Source organism: Chrysochloris asiatica, unplaced genomic scaffold (assembly GCF_000296735.1).
Source record: "Chrysochloris asiatica unplaced genomic scaffold, ChrAsi1.0 scaffold00009, whole genome shotgun sequence".
NCBI classification, from domain to species: Eukaryota; Metazoa; Chordata; class Mammalia; order Afrosoricida; family Chrysochloridae; genus Chrysochloris; species Chrysochloris asiatica.
This window is the reverse complement of record NW_006408527.1, coordinates 11056826-11076144: the sequence shown is the minus strand read 5'-3', so window position 1 is coordinate 11076144 and position 19319 is coordinate 11056826.

Sequence of the window (19319 nt, the reverse complement as noted above, 5' to 3'; positions counted from 1 at the left end):
TGCTTCTAGGTGGGAGAACCAGGGGAAAGGAGTTAGAAAGGGGGAAGAAAGTGAGGACGGTTGAGAGCCAAGGGAGAGGCCGCCAAAGTTGAGCAGAGAAAGGTGGGGTTTAAAATAATCAATAGTTTATAGGCCAATCTCTTGAGCATTTCTTAATGTGTTTGCTGGCTCTTCCCCCAATTCCTTGTGCCTTTTACCAACTTCCACCCACACAGTGTAGTCTTTTCCAAACCCCCAGGAATGGAACGGAAGCAGTTTGCAAAGCCTTTTGGATTAGTAAAGCCACTGGATTCTCACAAAGAGCACAACAAACTCATTTTGCAGCAGATGCCAGAATAATCCAGTGGTTGGCCTGTGCTCTGACCCTCAGGCCTCTTTCTACAGAAATCCCTTGATGGGTTGGCCAATCTCTGCTGAATTCCTCAAGTGCACTGAGGAGAGAGGAACACAAGCTATCTATCACTAAAAGCTCAAAAGGCCATTGGTTCCTACTGCCTACAGACACACTTGCACATACTCTCACACATGCCGGTGCACACACAGCTTCCTGAACACAGATAGGACCTGAGTGCTCCCTTTTCCCCTCCTCCCTGGGTCTCTTGGGTTTTTGGGCAATTGAATTCTTCTGGAATAGGGCTCAAATCACCTGCAGCTTCTCTGGCAAGACAGAGACCTTATCTCTCTTTTCTGGTATTAAAGAACAATGTGACAGTAAAGTTAAAGCACAGAAGGCCTCACCATCCTTGGCCCCCAGGGTGTGGGTTCCGAGAGGCGGAGCCAGCAGCTCAGGCCCTCTCTCCATTGGTAGGACTCAGCAGGTAACCTGAAGCTTTGTTCAGAGGTGCATAAATAAAGAGTGAAATTAGTGTCATCTCCTTGAAATGGGCCGAGTCTCTCTTCTTCAACCTTGTCTCTCGCCAAAAAAAAAACAGGTTTACTTTCTATTCTCTTTTATTTTCTCTTGTCAACTTCTATTCTAACAATCCAACTGTATGCCCACCTGCATTCCATGTCTCTTTCCTCTCTTTTACTCCAATTCCACCTTCCTTTGCTTTCAGAAGAACAAAGAGGATGCATAGGCTAAAGGAGAGATGGACTATTGGGTACCTGACCCCCACCTTCCCTTGAGAACCACTTCTGTCCTGCACAGGCCTGCTGAATAGGGCACTTTATTCAGCATTTCTTGTTTTTTGTTCCTTGTCCTTAAGTCTCAAGGGCGAAAAAACCTTCTATGACTTAGAATTCCTTTTTCTTCTCTCTTACGTATGACTCTCTACCTAGCTTTTTATTCTGTACTATCTTCGAGGGGCAAAAATCTATTTGTTATTTTTAATCAAGCTTGAAGTTGGGCCCCGCTATTTGAAGGTACAGGCATTCATACTTACAGGTGAGTCTGAAATCTCTGAGCTTTGGGGGTTGGGGGAGTCAAAGCCCAGTGATTAGATCAGGAGGCTCATCAGGCTGGAAGAGAAGAAGATGAACTGGGAGAAAAAATCCATTTACTGAAATTCAGTCATCACCTTCCACCAGGGCTAAAACAGCTGAACCTGGAGCATTTTAACCAAATCTCTGGCCAGTGTTGTGTTTTTTTCTGGGGATTTCTAGTGATCACAGGCAGCCAACCTTCTCACTGATAATGGAAATTGATGTGAGAAAGTGGGAGCTGATCAGTTAAGCCCCAAGACTGTGGTGCTATGCTGTTTCATGGTGATTTGCTCAATGAGAGGAACAGGGGGTTGGTTTTTCAGTCCTGGAGTGGAGAGTACAGCTATAACAGGAAATCCAGGACCTGAGTCCATTCTTTGGCCCTTATGCTCAGGTTGGTTTTATTTGGAAAACATCTGATACATGGTCCTGAAGGAGGCACGTGGCAGGACAAGGGAGCAGTCACTGAATGAAATGACTCCATAGTTGAACACATGCATGGTTTGTGCCTTTCTCTAAACTTCTACAATGGGGCATCAAATTGGCAAAGGCATGAAGTCTTTTGTGGTCCAGATTGGTCAAGTCTCCCAATACAGTTTCAAGCTAATCTTTCCTTATCTTTGCCTTGTAGCTGCTCAGCTGCAGGTCTACAGGGGAAAGGAATATAAGGAAGTGCCTGCCTTTCCTGGGCTCTCTAATATCAATGCTAACTCCGTTCTGCATGGCCTTTTACCATTAACAGAGTGTTTTCACAGACACTGTCATCTCTGGAGTACCCATCCTGGAGAGTAAGGACCCCCTATGAGAGTGAGACTTTCTGCTTGAGGACTTCAAGAATCTCATGGGCCGTGTGTGTTGGGAGGGTAAGAATGGGGTGCAGAGGGGCTGCAGGGAAAGGAATTGGCTCCCTTGTTCTCAGAGTTAGATTCAAATCCAAAGAATTCTCCCATCCCAGAACTAGTTCTATCCACTATCTCCTGAGACCTTTTATGAGGATGCCGACTGGGTGCTTTCCTGCCTCTTGATTGTGAAATGGGTAGACAGCACTAAGGGAGGGTTATGCAGTCTAGGTAATTCACAAGCAGGGCACATTCTTCTCTCATAATTGAGAATTTTGAGTGTTTAAAAAGAAGGCTGAGAGGGTACTTTTTCCCCACAGTGCCCACATCCCTGCTTCCCAGGTAGCCCTGTGTCCACCCTGATGGACAAGTTAAAGAGGTTAATTTGCACCTTTGTCCATTATACCCAGACCCGGGAAAGTAGGACTCTTCCTAAGTAAAAGCTAGAATCTCCTTGCTTAAGAGCCTTTTTCAGAAGCTCCATGCCCAGGGGGTTGGGTGCTGGGGGAGGAGCCACATTATAAGACACTGCTCCCTTGCTTCGGGTCAGAACAAGCCCCAGGAAGAAAGTATTCTAAACAACAAGGTGGATCTGCCCTGACTCACTCTGTCTGCATGTTGGTGCTGAGAACAGCCTTTTATGGGGCCAAGGACATGTCTGAACTCGGCAAGGATGAGGGAAGGCCAGAGCAGCAGCTGCACAGCAACTGGTTGATGAAGCATTTCTGTTGCGAGAACAGAGAACTTAAAGGAAGTCAGCATCCTCCCTTTAGGAGTGCAATTTCTGAAAGCTAGGTGATCTCTCCTTCTTCCCACATCTCCCATCCCTGTGCCAAATGAAGTTGCAGCTGCAATGCTTCCAGATAGATAGGCCGGCCACCCTAGATCAGTCTATAGGGTGAGACCAAGAAGTCTCACTCTTCTCAACCCATGTCCTCCCCTGTGAACAGACCTGCTCTCAGTCCCATGTCATCATCCTTCCTTAGCTTCTCCATTGACTTTTCATGATTTCAGAATAACAAATGGGCCCATGAAATGCTGTTCATGCTCCTTGAACAATCATGTTTGGAGTGGAAAGCTACCAACCCTTGTATTCTACCAACTTGTCAAGCAAAATCACAGTAGCTAGCTTCTAAAGCGATTTCAGAACCTCTGTCTTTTCTTCTACCCAGTTATGGTCCACACAGTGGGAGACAGACCAAGGGATAAGGTGATCTGCATTCCAACAAGGTAAACCCAGAGAAGGTCCCATCTGGATATGTCTGGGTGGGCTGTTTTGAGGATGAGAAAGAGCTGGGGACACTGAGCCCCACAGCAGGCACAAGATGTCTTGATGAGCTAGCTGTCTGCAGCCTCCAGGGCACTCAGGGCCTCCACATCTCCGGAGTTGGAGACTTCAAGATCCTGACAGTCTTTGGCCAGGCAATAACCCTGTATGCAGATGCCAAAGTTGAGAGTCTAAGGAAAAGGTACCCAGACAATCCATGTGTTTCTCTTGTCCTTCATTCCACCGGAGTCTGTCTCATACCCAACCAGATTTCAGTGGAGTGAAGTTCAGGAGGCATGGAGCTGACGCCGACCTGCCAGTGCAGTTGGTAGCAGAAGCCATGAGAGTAGCTCTAAGTTAGAAAGGAAGCGCCAGTGGAAATGGGACGGATGGAGGAGGCATCTGGAGTGTGCATCCTCTGCACAGGGAACTCTGACGATGGGCAGATTGGAGAAGCAGCACAGATGGGAGGCACTTATTCTTTCTTTCTAAAAGTGATGCTGTGCACACGTGTCTTCTGTAACGTGCAAAAATTAAAGGTTGTCTGACTACTGGGAAGCCTTTCTGCCTCTGTGGTTCATGCTTTTCGATGCTGGCTTCTGTGCCCACCTTGCGTTCTAAGCCACCTCCCCTTTGGGCTAAAACTGAGACCTGAGCTAGGAGAATTGATATAGGTACTCTCCCTTCTTGAGTCTCCCAGGCAGGAGGCAACAACTCTATCTGCAATCAGAAAGGAAGCCCTGCTCCCTCAGCCTCCCCACAGTGCTAGTTGGACCCACAGAATGGGGTAAAAAACTCTATTAAGATTTTAAAAAGCCATCTATATTATAATAAAATAAATGTAAATAAGATTTAAGTGAAGGCAGATTGCAGATATTTCAGATGCTATCCAAGATCTATCTTGTATAATACGAGTGTAAATTCTGCAAAGGTTAATGCAGTTAAACACATTTGACACATAAAAATGTCAGATCCAACATTAATCATTCACCAATTGTAACTGCCTTTATATGGGTCTTTTCTCCCAGAGACATATGCTTAAAGCATCAGACTCTGTAGAAATCTGGGAGGGAAAAACAAATAATACTTCTCAACTGTCAGACTCTATGATTTGCTTTGATAGATTTAGCACTGATTTCATTGACTTTACAAATCCTGCATGATTCTTTTCTTTTTTTTAATTCTGCATCTCTCTTTTAGGGAAGTAGGAGGTGATACAAACAAGAGAGGGTCTCTAAGTCCTAAGGAAGTCACACTTAGGAGATACTGAATTCTCTGCTAATTGCTCCTTCCTGGGGTAAAGGGGGTCTTCTTTAAGGAGCCAATCTGAATGAAGAGGTACATTCTGAACAAAGCCTAGCTCAGAGAGGTCTTCAGCAAAACAGGTTTTCACCTCCAGAATGTGCCCCAGGCAGTAAAACTAAGCAAATCCCTCTAGCTGAGCAGTGTTTTTCTTAGGAGATTCCACAGTCACAGATGGAAACCTGTCACTCATGTACCTGAGCCCCATGGCCCTCTCTCACAAGTGGCCTCTATGGGGGGTGGGGTGGGGTGAGCTTCCTGACACTTATCATCCCCCACCACCACCACCACCACCAGGGGGAAAATAAAGGGCTCCCACACTCTCCACATCCCCCATCCCTAGGCAGGAGTTCTGAGGAATAAGTACTTCTGAAAAACATCTTCCTGCTTCAAGTTAATACTGATTTAAAACCTTGCCCCATCACCCCTACCCCTTCATTTTGAGGGCAGCAGACAACAAAAGGATGAGGAGGCCAAGCAACAGGCATTTTTGGAAAAATGTTACACAGATGAATTATGTAGTGAATTGGGTTGAGGGCAGGGACAGGGGGAGTGTTCAGACTAATTAACAGCAAATACCTTCCTTTCAAGGTTCCCAAGGAAGCCCCAAGATCAGAACAAAAAGAGCACACAGCAGAAATGATGTGGCATTTCCATTTACAGCTGCATTTGAGACTTGTGACCTGGGATTTTTTTTTTTTTTTTAAGTGTGTAAGTGTTTGTGTGCCTGTGAGAGTGTATATGTGTGTGTGTATTTGTGTGGGTATCACCTATGAGGATAAAGTAAATGTGTGCGGGGGACAGAGTGAGTGAGTGTACACTGAGGTGTGTAAGTGTGTAGGAATGTGTTTCTGTTTGTTGGTGTGAGTGTCACCTGGCTCAGGGGGGGGTCAGAAATCAAACACACAATGGTGCCCAGAGGACAGACTATCAAATGCCCAGTAGCATATCAGCTATAGCTCTTTGTGGCCCCCATACCTACATTCCATTCACATGCTGTCTGTCCCACACTGACACAGTGCTCTGGATCTCTGTCATCGAGGTCTGAGCTGCCCATTTCCAGGGCTGCAGACTGTGGAACCCTCTCATTAAAGAAGGGAGCCCCAGCCAGGCCAGGGAGAAGTCAGTCTGCAGTGGGAGCTGCTTGAACTGCCTTAGCCATCTCCCCATCCATTCCCTTCTATTTTGTGTCTCATGTCGTCATAGCAAAGTACAGCTTGCCAAAACACAACACAAAGAAAGTGGTTTAATCAAAATTCCCTTGCAACAACAACAACAACAAAAATAATATAACCCTGCTTTCTTTATTCATGATCTTCTATTGAGGTGGAAGGCAAATATCATCGAGCCAAACCTGGAGAGAAATACATAGAACCACTGGTAATTTAATATTTTGTGTTAATGGTATACACTGTAGATACAATCCGAGAGGAGTAAATTACAATCCTATCAATAATACATCACATCTGGGCTCCGGTTTCTCAGTACACAAGAAAATGTGTATTGGCAAAAGGCTCTCCAAATATTAAAAGCTATGCATATAATGAGGCAGTTGGTACGGAAACTAGAAACTCTCACAGGGTCCTGTGCTGCTGTTTGTTATCAAGGCCCTTCATGATAGAAATCGCCAATGTCCGAAGCTCCTAAAGCTGGTGCTAAATGAGCACATTCTGTTCAGACTCTCACTAATCTCCAGGTGAAACTAAAATCACACAATAATCAATAACCAAAGCACCACTTTGCTAGAGTGCTGAAAATACTGCCTCCACTGGGCCCCCAGGTCTGGGGTAAATGTCCAGCATCTGAAGTGGTGACCTAAGATAATGGATGAGTGACTCCAGAGAGCCACAGTGCAGATGGAAATAGCTGAGATAAAGAACATGTGGTTCCCCAGTCCTTTCTAGTTTAATCCTGTCCCCACTTTCCCCAACATGTATGTGATCCTCCACAAAAGGGAGGAAGGAAGGGAGGACATGCAACAGGTAGGGAGCAAGGTACCCACAAAGAAGAAGAGATCTTGGATTTGGGCATTTAAAATATCCCCAGTTCTGAAAAATTATGACATCAAATTCCTTTACTTGTCCCCTAAGAAAAGTAATTGTCAAGCTCTTTTGAGAGTGAGAAGGAATTAGTTCTGCCATAGTAATATTAATTTGTTTTTTTTTTTAAATAACAACTGCTGCCGAGTGTGCAAAGTAAAAGTGTGCTCTACAGGGCTGTGATTATTAAAAAGCTTAAGGCCAGTCTTCTCTTCCATGGTGCTTCTGGGTGAACATGAACCTCTAACCTTTAAGTGAGCAGCCAAACATATTAATGTTAGCACCCCCAGGGACTCATGGATGAGCTAGATATGAATGTTTGCATGAAGACTAGTTAGTGCCATAGTCAGACACTGGCTCCTATTCCTGCTCTCCTGGTAAGGGCAGCTCAGGACAGGAGGGTCAGTACCACCCTTGTCTCTGTTTTAATCAGACTATGAAGAGAAAGGGGAGACTGAAGACAAAAGGGAGGCTGACAGAGCTTTCAGACAAAAGGAAGGAGATGCAGAAGGCAACCCTCATCTCAAACCTGAAGATGAAAAGGCCCTGCCAGACACCAGTTCATCAGTGGAAATAAAAGCTTCCTAAATTGTAGGGAATTGGCCAGGCTTTCTGGGGACGGACACCTAAAATTCAAAGAAAAACAATGCAAAAAAATTCCCTTTGTCTGGAGACAAGACGCAGCATCTGGAAGACTTGTCACAGCCTCCCTCCAACTCCCCCCCTACCTGTTCCTGCCTTCTCCCCTTTACCAGGTTGAGAAGGACTTATTTTTTTGTTTTTGTTTCCCACCCCCACCCCTCACTGTTAGTTGGATAACAGGGATGGGTGAGACACCTGGTGGGGGATAAGGAAATTACAGCTACATTCAACTTCAAGCATCCCTAAGTCTAAGGGGGACCTGTGTACACTCTGAGATCACAGGAAATGACAAGACAAGCCACTAAGTAGTCTCTGTGGAGTTGACTCCCACTCATGGAGAGCCCCTTTGGGTCTGAGTAGAACTGTGCTCTATGGGGTTTTCAATGGCTGGTTTTTCAGAAGTAGATTCCCAGGCCTTTCTTCCATGGTATCTCTGGGTGAACTTGAACCTCCAACCACTCTGTTAGCAGCTGAGCCCTTTAACCATTTGCACCACCCAGGGACTCCAAACAGCTTCCTAGGGGATGTTACATTTATGTGGATTTTAAACTTAGAAGCCATTGGGTGGACACTGGCCTGAATTTCTGCTATGTTCAACTATTTGGGAAGACAGTGGTAATTAGAAATATTGTTGCTGTTGTTAAGGGCATTCGAGTAGGTTCCGACTCATAGCAACTCTGTATATAGGGTGGCTAAGGAGCAGCTGGTGAGTTTGAACTGCTGACTTTGTGGTTCAAACCAACCTTGCTTTATCCCACAGCGCCACACCAGGACTCCATAGTTAGAAATAGATATCAATCTAATTCATAAACAAATGATTTGCCACACACCTCCCTCATTTATACTCTGATTATACTCAGATTGAAGTGGTATGGTCTGAGAGTACTGAACAAGCTGAATAACTGAGAGAAATCCCTCAGAAGAGACTCCATGTGTTAGAAACTCTCATCCTAGGTAAGTGAACATGGGCATGGACCATTGCAGGCTAATACTGCAGAGTTCCTTGTTTGTCCAAGTGCATTGCCAGCTGAGACCTGATGTTTCTAAGTCAGCATGTGAAGTGGCTAAAAGGGGTCAAATTAGATCCAGTGCCAATTTGATTTGGCCATGGGACTTTGGGACAGCCACTTAACCTCTCCAGACCCAATTTTCCTATCAACTAGAAATAGTAATATAATAATGGCAAGTGCTTGCTAAGGGCAAAACATCAGGTTCTTTGTGTATATTAAATCTTTTAACACCCTCCTTACAGAGCTGGCAGTATAGCAATTAATAACAACACCAGCCACCACTTTCTAAGAGGACATTGAAGGTTCAGTGATAGAATTTGCACCTTCCATGCCAGAGACCTGGGATATATACTGGCCAATGTGATTTATGTGCAGACATCACCATTTGTCAGCAGCGGGTTATGTGCTGCTATGCTGCTGAAGAGGTTTTAGCCAGCTTCCAGACTAAGAGGGATGAGGAAGAAAGGCCTGGAGATCTACTTCCAAACATCAGCCAATGAAACTCCTATTTATCACAACAGTCTGGCCCACAACCAATCATGGCGATGGTATATGACCAGGGAACATTTTGTTGCGTTGAGCCACAAGTTGGTGCTGACTTGACAGCAAATAACCATCACCACCTTACAAGGATTTCTAGACAGTGCAGACAGTTAACGTGCTCAGTTGTTCGAGTCCACCTAGATGTGCCTCAAAAGAAACGCCCATTGATCTTCTGAAAAACAGTCATTTAAAACCCTAAGAAGCAGTGCCCTACTCTGACACATGTGGGGCATCTATGAGTTGGAATCAACTCAATGCCAACTGATGTAACCGCATTATACAGTATTCCAGTGTTATGGATGATAAAGTTGAAGCAGAGAGGGTTTACAAACTTGTCCACGGTCACATAGCTCATAAGTTGTTGTTGTTAAGTGTCATGGAGTCAGTTCCCACCCATAACAACCCTGTATAGGATTTCTGAGAAGCAGCTGGTGAGCTTGAACCGCCGACCTTGCAGTTCAAATGACTTTGAAGTCTGGCACATTAACCCACAGTGCCACACCTGCAGAGCTGAAATCCCATTCCTGGCTCTGTGGATCTGTAGCTCACATTGGAATCCTCACTCCATCCTGCCTCTTACTATTGGTGTGAGGATTTTTCTTTTCTTTTCTTTTCTTTTTTTTTAGTGTTTTATTATGAATTGTGTGATAGTCTACATGGGAGAACATCAGCTTTACATTCATTCCATCATCCATCATTTCATTGGCATAGTTATCATCCTGTCCATGCATCCTCACCCAACCAAGGGGGTGTACCCTGTAAACCTTCACCCCCACCCACCACAGTCCTCAGCCCCTTTCTATCTCCTGATCCCGAGCCCCCAGCCCCACCATCTCTTGACGTTGTCTTCTCTGCCTCCATCCTGGGCCTCACTGCCTCTCTGGGTAGGATTCTGCTCTTTGCTCTTCTCCATTGATGGTCCCAGGGTCCTCCGCTCCTAGACTGATAAATTAATCACTTCCCTCTTTGTTACAAAATGTCCATCTTTAGATTTCCAACCTTCACAATCAGTCCTGAAAACAATTATTCTCCATTGCATCACAAGAGACCCATCTATATTTCATTTCATCAGCCCTTCCTAGACAGGCTGGACACCACTCACTGGAGACTACCTTCCTCCACGCCCTCTGGATCTAGGTTCCCTCCTGAAAACTTGTAAGCCAGTCACTTCTTGCCTTTGTAGCCCCCCGCTCCCCATTTTGGGTAGCCAATGTCCAAGTTGCCCATCCCTGTCTACCCTTTGTGTGGAGGGGTGGGTATAGTTCTTGCAGTAGGGACTTGTTTCCTCTTTTGAGCTACTGCATTTATAGGTGTAGGTCATATTTATCGAATTGTATCAGATGACGCTTTTTTTCCCTCTTCTTTCTTCTTCAGGTTAAGCTCTGTTTATCCAGTCATTGAAGTCCAGTCAAATGGGCATCATCTGCAAGTGTGGGTGTTCTTACGTCTGTCCAGCCTCTTTTTATCGGCTGGCCGCCCCGCTCTCCACTCTAGACCTCTGTGGCTAGTGTGAGGATTTTAAAAGCAAGTGCATAGTGGATCCTAAGCACTGAACAAGTTATTTTTAATTATTGTCTCATTCTCAGGAAGATGTATCTTTGAGAAGTGTTTCTAGTGTCCACACACCAAGAAAGCGGCTCTCCATGCAACCTTTGTTTTCTAAAAATCCTCGTTTAAATTTACTGTGCAATTTAGTCACACCTGTGGTTAGCATTCACAATGATCTTCCCTCCCATGACTTCATTTCAGGTGAGGTTCCACTGTTCAAGTCAGGTGAAGTTCCACTGTTTAGATCTACATTCAGTATAGGTGCCATACTCTGGAGCCTTGAGGGCTTTTTTTTTTTTCAAACAGACATGGCATAAATCAGAAATAAATAGCAAATTTTCCTAGATAAGTGCCATTTCAAATGTTTTTCACTATTTTCCCCACAGAGACAGTTGGAAAGGAAACTTGTTAAGAGCCTCCCACCCCCAAAAAAATCTCCTCAGTTTTGTGCTCACAAGAAAATAGAAGGATCAAATTAGATAAATGCAGTGACAGATGAGAGATGAAGGGCAAGAAGGCTACCTACCAGGACTAGCTGGGTCAGGACTCAGGCTGCCGTAGCCATGACCTCAGATCCTAAACCCCGTCTTTGTGGAGCAGCTGCAGGCAGAAGCTAGGGCTTGCTCTGTTAGCTGCCATGGAGTCAATTCAGACTGAGAGTGCAGTCTTCACAGAAGCAGATCGCCACATCTTTCTCCTGTGGAGATGCTGGGGGCTGTCAAACCAAAAATAAAAATCAAAATGAAACCCACTCACATCAATCCTATATGACAGAGCAGAACTGCCAAGCGGGTTTCCAAGGCTGTAAATCTTTCAGGAAACACCCTGCCTCGTCTTTCTCCCACCAAAGTGGCTGGTGGGTTCAAACCCCTGACCTTTAGGTTAGCAGCCAGGTGCTTAACCCACTGTGCCACCAGGGCTCCTTCTATATCATGTAGGAACCATAAAGAGATGTTCAAAATCGGAGCCACTCTGACTCATAAGGACTGTCGCCCCCAGATTGGAGCTTGTTCCCTAAAAGTCTTTTAGAAATAGGGTGAGGGCAGCGATGCCACCGGGACCCCATGGATGCCTGACTTTCAGATTACCACCGCTTCCCACGGTACCCAGTCTAAGATAAAGGTATGAGGTTTTGAATGAAGCCGACTTACCTGGTAGTAGCTAACACCAGCAAGGTTCTGACCCAAAACTGGCTCCATAAAGACCAGGCCACAGGAGCAACTACACATATTTGCAGAGTAAGTTCCCTTTGTCTCATTACCTTACCCTGTGACCGTCTGCCTTCCATGAAGAAAGTGAGTCTTAACCAGGGAGAGTGTACCTTTTAATAACATAACCGTATCAATTACGTTTCATTATTACCCCATTATGGCACATTCTATTACAGTCCAACTGTTAACGGTCTCACCTCAAATGCCCACATCACTCCCCTTTGCCCTTCTAAAGACCTGGCTTTTAGCTAAGTTGCTTTACCTCTCCAGTTAGATCTAGGGTCCTCCCTTTCTAAGTCCAGCCCATGCCAATAATGGCAGCAACCACCTCATGCTCTTCCAAGAGGGCTCTGTTAACCACTTATCACCATTTGCAGGCGAATGTGGGCATTTCTCTGGATTTACCAAAAAGCAAAGTTTCTTTAACTGTAACATGTATACAAATGACCTGGGAATCTTATAAGAATATAGATTCTACTTTAGCAGATGTAAGGTTGGGTCAGAAAGATTGCATTTTTAGCAAACTCCCAGGAGGTGCTGGTGTGTTCCACACTTTGAGTAACAAATAATTCAAGTATTAAGGATGTAAAGCCCAATTTTCTGTAGCAGGTTCAACAGAGGCCTGGGCCCCACATCTCAGCTTGGCTTGGCTCCTTTTCCTCTGACTTTTCCTTTAGCCATCAATGTTCTGGGCAAACAGGAGAGGCTCCTGATGAACGTCATGGGGTCTTTTCTGAACATGAAAATGGACTATGTAATCCCTAGTGTGTGGTGCTGTAGGATAAGCTCTGGACTGCAAGGCTGTTTGGACTGCAAAGTCGTTGGTTCAAACTCACCCGCCACTCCTTGGAAACCGTATACAGGGTCACTATGAGTCAGAAGTGACTCAATAGCACTTAACAATAACAACAATCCACACTCAGAGCTCCCATCAGAGTTTGATATTGATGTTGTTCAGAGTCGTTGAGTCAATTTCAACTCATAGTGATTCTTTCTAGGGTTTCCAAGGAGGGGTTGGTGGGTTTAAACTACTTGCAATTAGAAGTCCAGTGCTTATCCTATGGCACCACACCAGGACTCTGTCACCACAGTTTAATGATTGGAGTGCCCCCAAACCTAAGCTGTGAGGTAAATTATTTAGAAATGAAATGGCCCTGTACTACTATGAAGCAACTTCAATTAACTTAGCCAACTCGAAATAAAAATCCATGAGGATATTTTTGGATGGCAGAAAATGTCCAGCTAAATGATGGGAGCAATTTTAAAGACTATGGAAGAGATAAGTTAAGTAATTTTCCAAAGCACAAGATTCTGGGAAATAGCAGGGTCAGACCTTGAAATGACCGTTCTTTCCCCTCTAGTCTAGTGTTATTTGCAACAAGCCAAATTACTGTTGTGCTAAGAAATTTTTCCTCTCTTGTGGACTTACCAACATCACCCTAAAACTCAGAGTCTCTATTCATTTCTTGTGTAAAACAGAAACTCTATAGAGTACAAAATGTTTTAAATTACATATTCAAAAGATGTGTATGGACAATTATTAAAGTAGAGTCCCTAAGTGGTGTAAACAGTTAACAAACTTGTTAACTGACAGGTTAGAGGTTCAAGTCCACCCAGAGACACCTTGGAAGAAAGTTATAGCAATTTACTTACAAAAAAAACAGCCATTGAAAATATTATGGAATACAGTTCTGCTTTGACATACATGGGATTGCCATGAGCTGGAATTGACTCAACTGGTTTTATCCTTATTGTTTAACTACATTTTCATTGTTTAGTGGTGAAATGAGAACAAAAATAAATTAATATTCTAAGCAATAGAATACTGGATCACAAAGCCAGTAATTGGGTGGAGCCATCAACTTGATGCCAACTCGTGTAGGGCTTCTGAGGCTGTGAATTTTTACAGGAGAAGAAAGCCTCCTCTTTCTCCTGCGGAGTGGGCTGGTAGAGTCAAACTGCTGGCCTGTGTTATCAGCCCAATGCCACCATGGCTCCTTAGGCAAAAAAAAAAAAAAAAAAAAAATTGTCCTTTCTGTACTTAATTTGCAAAACTTTACAAAGAAAAACATAACGTCTACCTCTCAAAGTCCTTATATTTAAGAAAAGTGCTCAGTAAACAATAAATTGAAAAAATGTTACGTGACAGTTATGATTTTGTGTCAACTTGATTGGGCCAGGATTCCCAGTAGTTTGGCAGTTGCAATGTGGTTATCCCCATGGTAAAACCTAATACATAGTTAACTCTATGATGATTGGTTATCAGCAAACATAGTTAGCTCTATGATGATTGGCTGTGAGCAGCCAATCAATTGAAAGAATGTTTCCTTGGAGCTGTGGCCTACTCCCAATATAATGGACATGCAAGAAAACTTGCTCTTTTATTCCCCCTGGGAACTTGAGACACGTGTCTGCCTGTCTGCCTTCCATGTCTACCTGATGATCTTGGCTCGGCTGACCCAGACTTGGGACTTTATCATTGTGAGCAATTTCCTTCATATAAACTTCTCTTTATATATAAGTTTCATTGATTTTGCTTCTCTAGAAAATCCAGCCCAAACAAGTTATACTCATGAATCTCAGAGGTAGTAGGACACAAAGAAAATGAAAGGCCCAGGTAAGCTGAGGAAAGGCTGTGAAGAGATCACAAGATACATTATATCACAAGATATAATGCTGAACACATGTCAGCAGAACTTCCAGACTAAGAAGGAAGACTTCCTGACTAGGAAGAAAGACCTGGCAATCTATTTCCAAGAATCAGCCTGTGAAATGTGTATCACAACAATCTGATGCATGGAGTTGTAAGTCAGGGGCCAACTCGGGAGCAGCTAACAACAAGAACCAGAGGCCTTTGACAAAGGAATTTAAAACCAAGAGGTCAGACAGGCAACTGGAGATTCAGAACCAAACAAGAGAATAAGCAAATCATCCATGGGTCCAAATGGTTGTTGGAAGTGCAGAAAGGCAGATGATGACACATCGTAAACAGGTCAGAATGAAGTAGTGGTTCAGCAGATCATATACACACAATGTAGGGGTTCAGGAAGATGCCTTTCCCAGAATCACGTTGAGGCAATGAGTTGGAAACCCCCTCAGGCAAGGGACAAGAGTGGCACCCACCCGAAGGACCAAGCTACCAGAGGCTGAGAGTGGAGTTGCTAGGCAAGTGTCTGGTCCAGTCAAGAGATTCTCAAACTTTCTATCAGAGAATGGGCAGCTCAAAGCCTGTAGATAAGGGCAGAGGAATTACTACATCTGGCTGGGTTGTAAAGCCGAATAATGAAAAAGCCACTGACAGCAGTTTCTGACAAAGCACCATTAGTGTACTCCTGACCCATATTCATTTTGTCAAAAGATACTTCTCAAAATTGAGTCTTCATTAAGAAGCCACGCACCTAACTCTGATATGAACAGGCAACATAGCTGCATGCAAAATCAGAAGTTAGAGAGTACCTGTTTTAAACCATCACTCCATATCGAGAAGCAAAATGCCTATTTTGTATTCATATTCTGCATTCCAAATAAACTGTCAGGTCCCTCTGCCAGATTTTTATGGATAATTAGAAGGTTGCAAGAAGCAGATGTTATGAAACTATCTGTGACTAGTCCTCAATGGTGGATGACAAGAACTCGGCACCATTTCTTAATTACATGAGACATATCGAGAGGTGTAAAAAAAATAGAAGGAGAGCTTGTCAAAGCCTGACAAGGGATCAAATGGTTAATCACCCTCATTGAACCTGACCATTTCTTTTTATAGAATTCAGAACACAGATCCCACCCCTCTTTAGCTGAATAGTTTTATAAATTGTGCATTCACCTGTGTTGCTCTATTTCATGTTTTAATAACTGAAGTGCCTCATAAAATAGGTGGCTTTTCTAGTTAAAACTGTCCCACTAAAAAAGATGTGTGCCTTATTAAATATGGACACATTTTTGCTACATCAGAGGCCGTTCAATGGAGTGAAAGGATGTGAAATCAATAGCAGTTGCTATTAAGCCAATTCCAACTCATGGTTATCCATGTGTGTCAGAGGAAACTGTGCTTCATATAGTTTGCAGTGGCTGAGTTTTCAAAAGCAGATCACCAGGCCTTTCTTCCAAAGTGACTCTGGATAAATGCAAACCTCCAGCCTTTTAGTTAACAGCCAAGAACATTGATCATGTGCATCACCAAGGGACTTCAAGTATGATATGTGCCCAGGAAAACTAGGTTCTTGTCCTCAGAAGATGATGACCTTAACTAACATATTTTTCAGATTTTTTCTGTGCCAGGCAATGTGTAAATGCTTCACTATACACCATCTCTTATACAATCTTCACAGAGGTAAGTGGGCATTTCAATTAACCCATTTTACAGAAGAGGAAAATAATAATAACAGTGACTTAAAAACAAAAAACAAACTACTATCAGTCTGACTCGTCTATCAGTTTATCATACTTGTTGCTGTGATGTTAAAAACTATGCCATGTTATTTTAAATACCAGCAGTGTCATCCCTAGTAGACAAATGTCAGCTGAGCTTCCAGACTAAGACAGGCTAGGAAGAAGGAAAATCTTACGAATAGCAAAAGAACAGGGTCAGATATAGTGCTGGAAGATGAGCCCCTTAGGTGACACGAATCGAGTAAAACTTTTGGGACCTTCATTTCATGATGGGGCACAATTCAAGATGAGGAGAAACAGCTGTAAACATCCATTAATAATTGGAACATGGAATGTATGAAGTATGAGTCCAGGAAAATTGCAAGTTGTCAAAAAAAATGGAATGCATAAACATCAATATCCTAGGCATTAGTGAGCTAATGAAATGGACTGATATTGGCCATTTTGAGCCTGACAATCACATGGTTTACTATGCTAGGAATGACATACTGAAGAGGAATGGTGTGATGGTATTCATCATCAAAAAGACCACTTCAAGATCTATCTTGAAATACATTTCTGTCTTATGATAGGATAACATCCATACGCCAACAATGGAAGACCAGCTAAGATCACTATTATTCAAATGTATGAACCAAACACTAAAGTCAGTGATGATGAAATTGAAAAAATTCTACCAACTTATTCACTCTGAAATGCATCAAACATGTAATCAAGATGCACTGATAATTACTAGTGATTACATTGATAATTAAAGTTGGAAACAAAGAGGAAGAATCAGTAGTTGGAAAATATGACCTTGATAGAACTGATGCTACAGATTGCATGATAGAATTTTGCATGACCTATCACTTATTCATTGAAAATACCTTTTTTAAAGCTACACAAAGATGACTATACACCTGGGCCTCAATTTGGAATACCCAGGAATCAAACTGATAAGTCTATTGGAAAAAACGGTGCAAAAGCTCCATACCATCAACCAAAACAAGGCCAAGGCCCAACCGTGGAATACATCATCAGCTGTTCTATGCAAGTTCAGGCTGAAGCTGAAGAAACTTAAAGCAAGTCCAAGAAAGCCAAAATATGACCGTGAACATATCCCACCTGAATTTAAAGACCATCTCAAGAAGAGATTCGATGCATTATACACTAATGATCATAGATGAGAAGAACTATGGGATGACATCAAAAACATCATACAGAAAAAAAGCAAAAGGTTATTATAAAGACAGGAAAGAAAGAAAATACCTAAATTGATGTCACAAGAGACTCTGAAGCTTGCTATTGAGCAAAGAGAGGCTAAAGCTAATAGAACAAACGGGGAAATAAAAGAGCTGAACAGAAAATTTCAAAGAAAAGCTTGAGAAGACAAACTGAAGTATTACAATGAAATGCGAAAGGACCGAGAGTTAAAAAAAAAAAAAAAGGAGAAAATGCACTCACCATTTTTCAAGCTGAGAGAACTGAAGAAAAAAATTCAAGTCTTAAGTTGAAATATTGAAAGATTTTATGGGCAAGAGATCACTACTTGTCTGTCAATTTGTCACACTGTGGTGGCTTGCTTGTTGCTGTGATGCTGGAAGTTATGCTATGAACATTTTAAATACTAGCAGGGTAACCCACAGTGGACAGGTTTCGGCAGAGCTTACAGACTAAGACAGAGTAGAAAGAATGAGAGAAGGTCTACTTCTGAATGTTTAGCCAACTGAAAACTTTATGAATAGCAGCGGAACACTGTCAGATATAGTATCAGAAGATGAAACATTATGAATAGCACCAGAATATTGTCGGATCTAGTGCTGGAAGATGAGCCTCTCAGATTGAAAGACACTCAAAATACAACTGAGGAAGAGCTGCTGACTCAAAGTAGAGTTGACCATAACAATGTGAATGGAGTAAAGACGTCTGATCTTCATTTTCTGAGAGGCACAACTCAAATGAGGAGAAACAGCATCATATATCTAATAATAATTGGAACACTGAATGCATGAAATATGAATATAGGAAAATTAGAAGTTATCAAAGATAAAATGGAAAACATAAAGATAGATATCTTAGGCATTAGTACGCTGGACTGGTATTGGCCATTTTGAATCAGAAAATCTATGGTTTCCTGTGCCAGCTATGACAAATTCAAGAGGAATGGCATTACGTTCATTGCCAAAAAGAACATTTTAGATCTTTCTTGAAGTACAATGCTATCTGTGATAAGATAAATTCCATATGCCTACAAGAAAGACCAGTTAATACCATGATTATTCAAATTTACCCACCACCCACTAAAGCCAGTGATGATGGAATTGAAGAATTCTATCAACTTCTTCAGTCTGGAATTGATCAAACTTGCAGTCAAGATGCATTCATAAATACTGGTGGTTGGAATATGCAAGTTGGAAACAAAGGAAGGAACAACAGTTGCAAAATATAGCCTTGGTGATAGAAATCATGCTGGAGATTACATGAGAGAATTTCATAAGACTTTTTAATTGCAAAAACCCCTTTCCAACAACATAAAGGTGACTATATACCTGGGCCTCACCAAGTGGGATACACAGGAATCAAATTGACTACATCTATAACAAGGCACAATATCCCTAGTTCCACTATGGATTGTTCATATACAAGTTCAGGCTGAAGCTGAAGAAAATGAATCAAGCATGACCTTGATTATATCCCTGTTGAATTTAGCAACCATCTCAAGAACACATATGATGTATAAGTCACTAATGACTGAAGACCAGAAGAGCTGTGAGATGACATCAGAAACAACATACAGGAAGAAAGCAGAAGTTCATTAAAAATACAGGAAAGAAAGAAAAGACAAAAATGGATATCAGAAAAGACTTTGAAACTTGCTTTTGAACACAAGGAAGCTAAAACTAATGGAAGAGATGAGTAAATAAGAGAAATGAACAGAAAACTCCAAAGAGCAGCTTAAGAAGACAAAGTGAAGTATTAAAACAAAACGTGCAAAGACCTGGAGTTAGAAAATGAAAAAGGAAGAACACCCTCAGCATTTCTCAAGCTGAAAGAACTAAAGAAAAAATTCAATCCTTGGGTTGTAATATTGAAGGATTTTACTGGCAAAATATTGAACGATG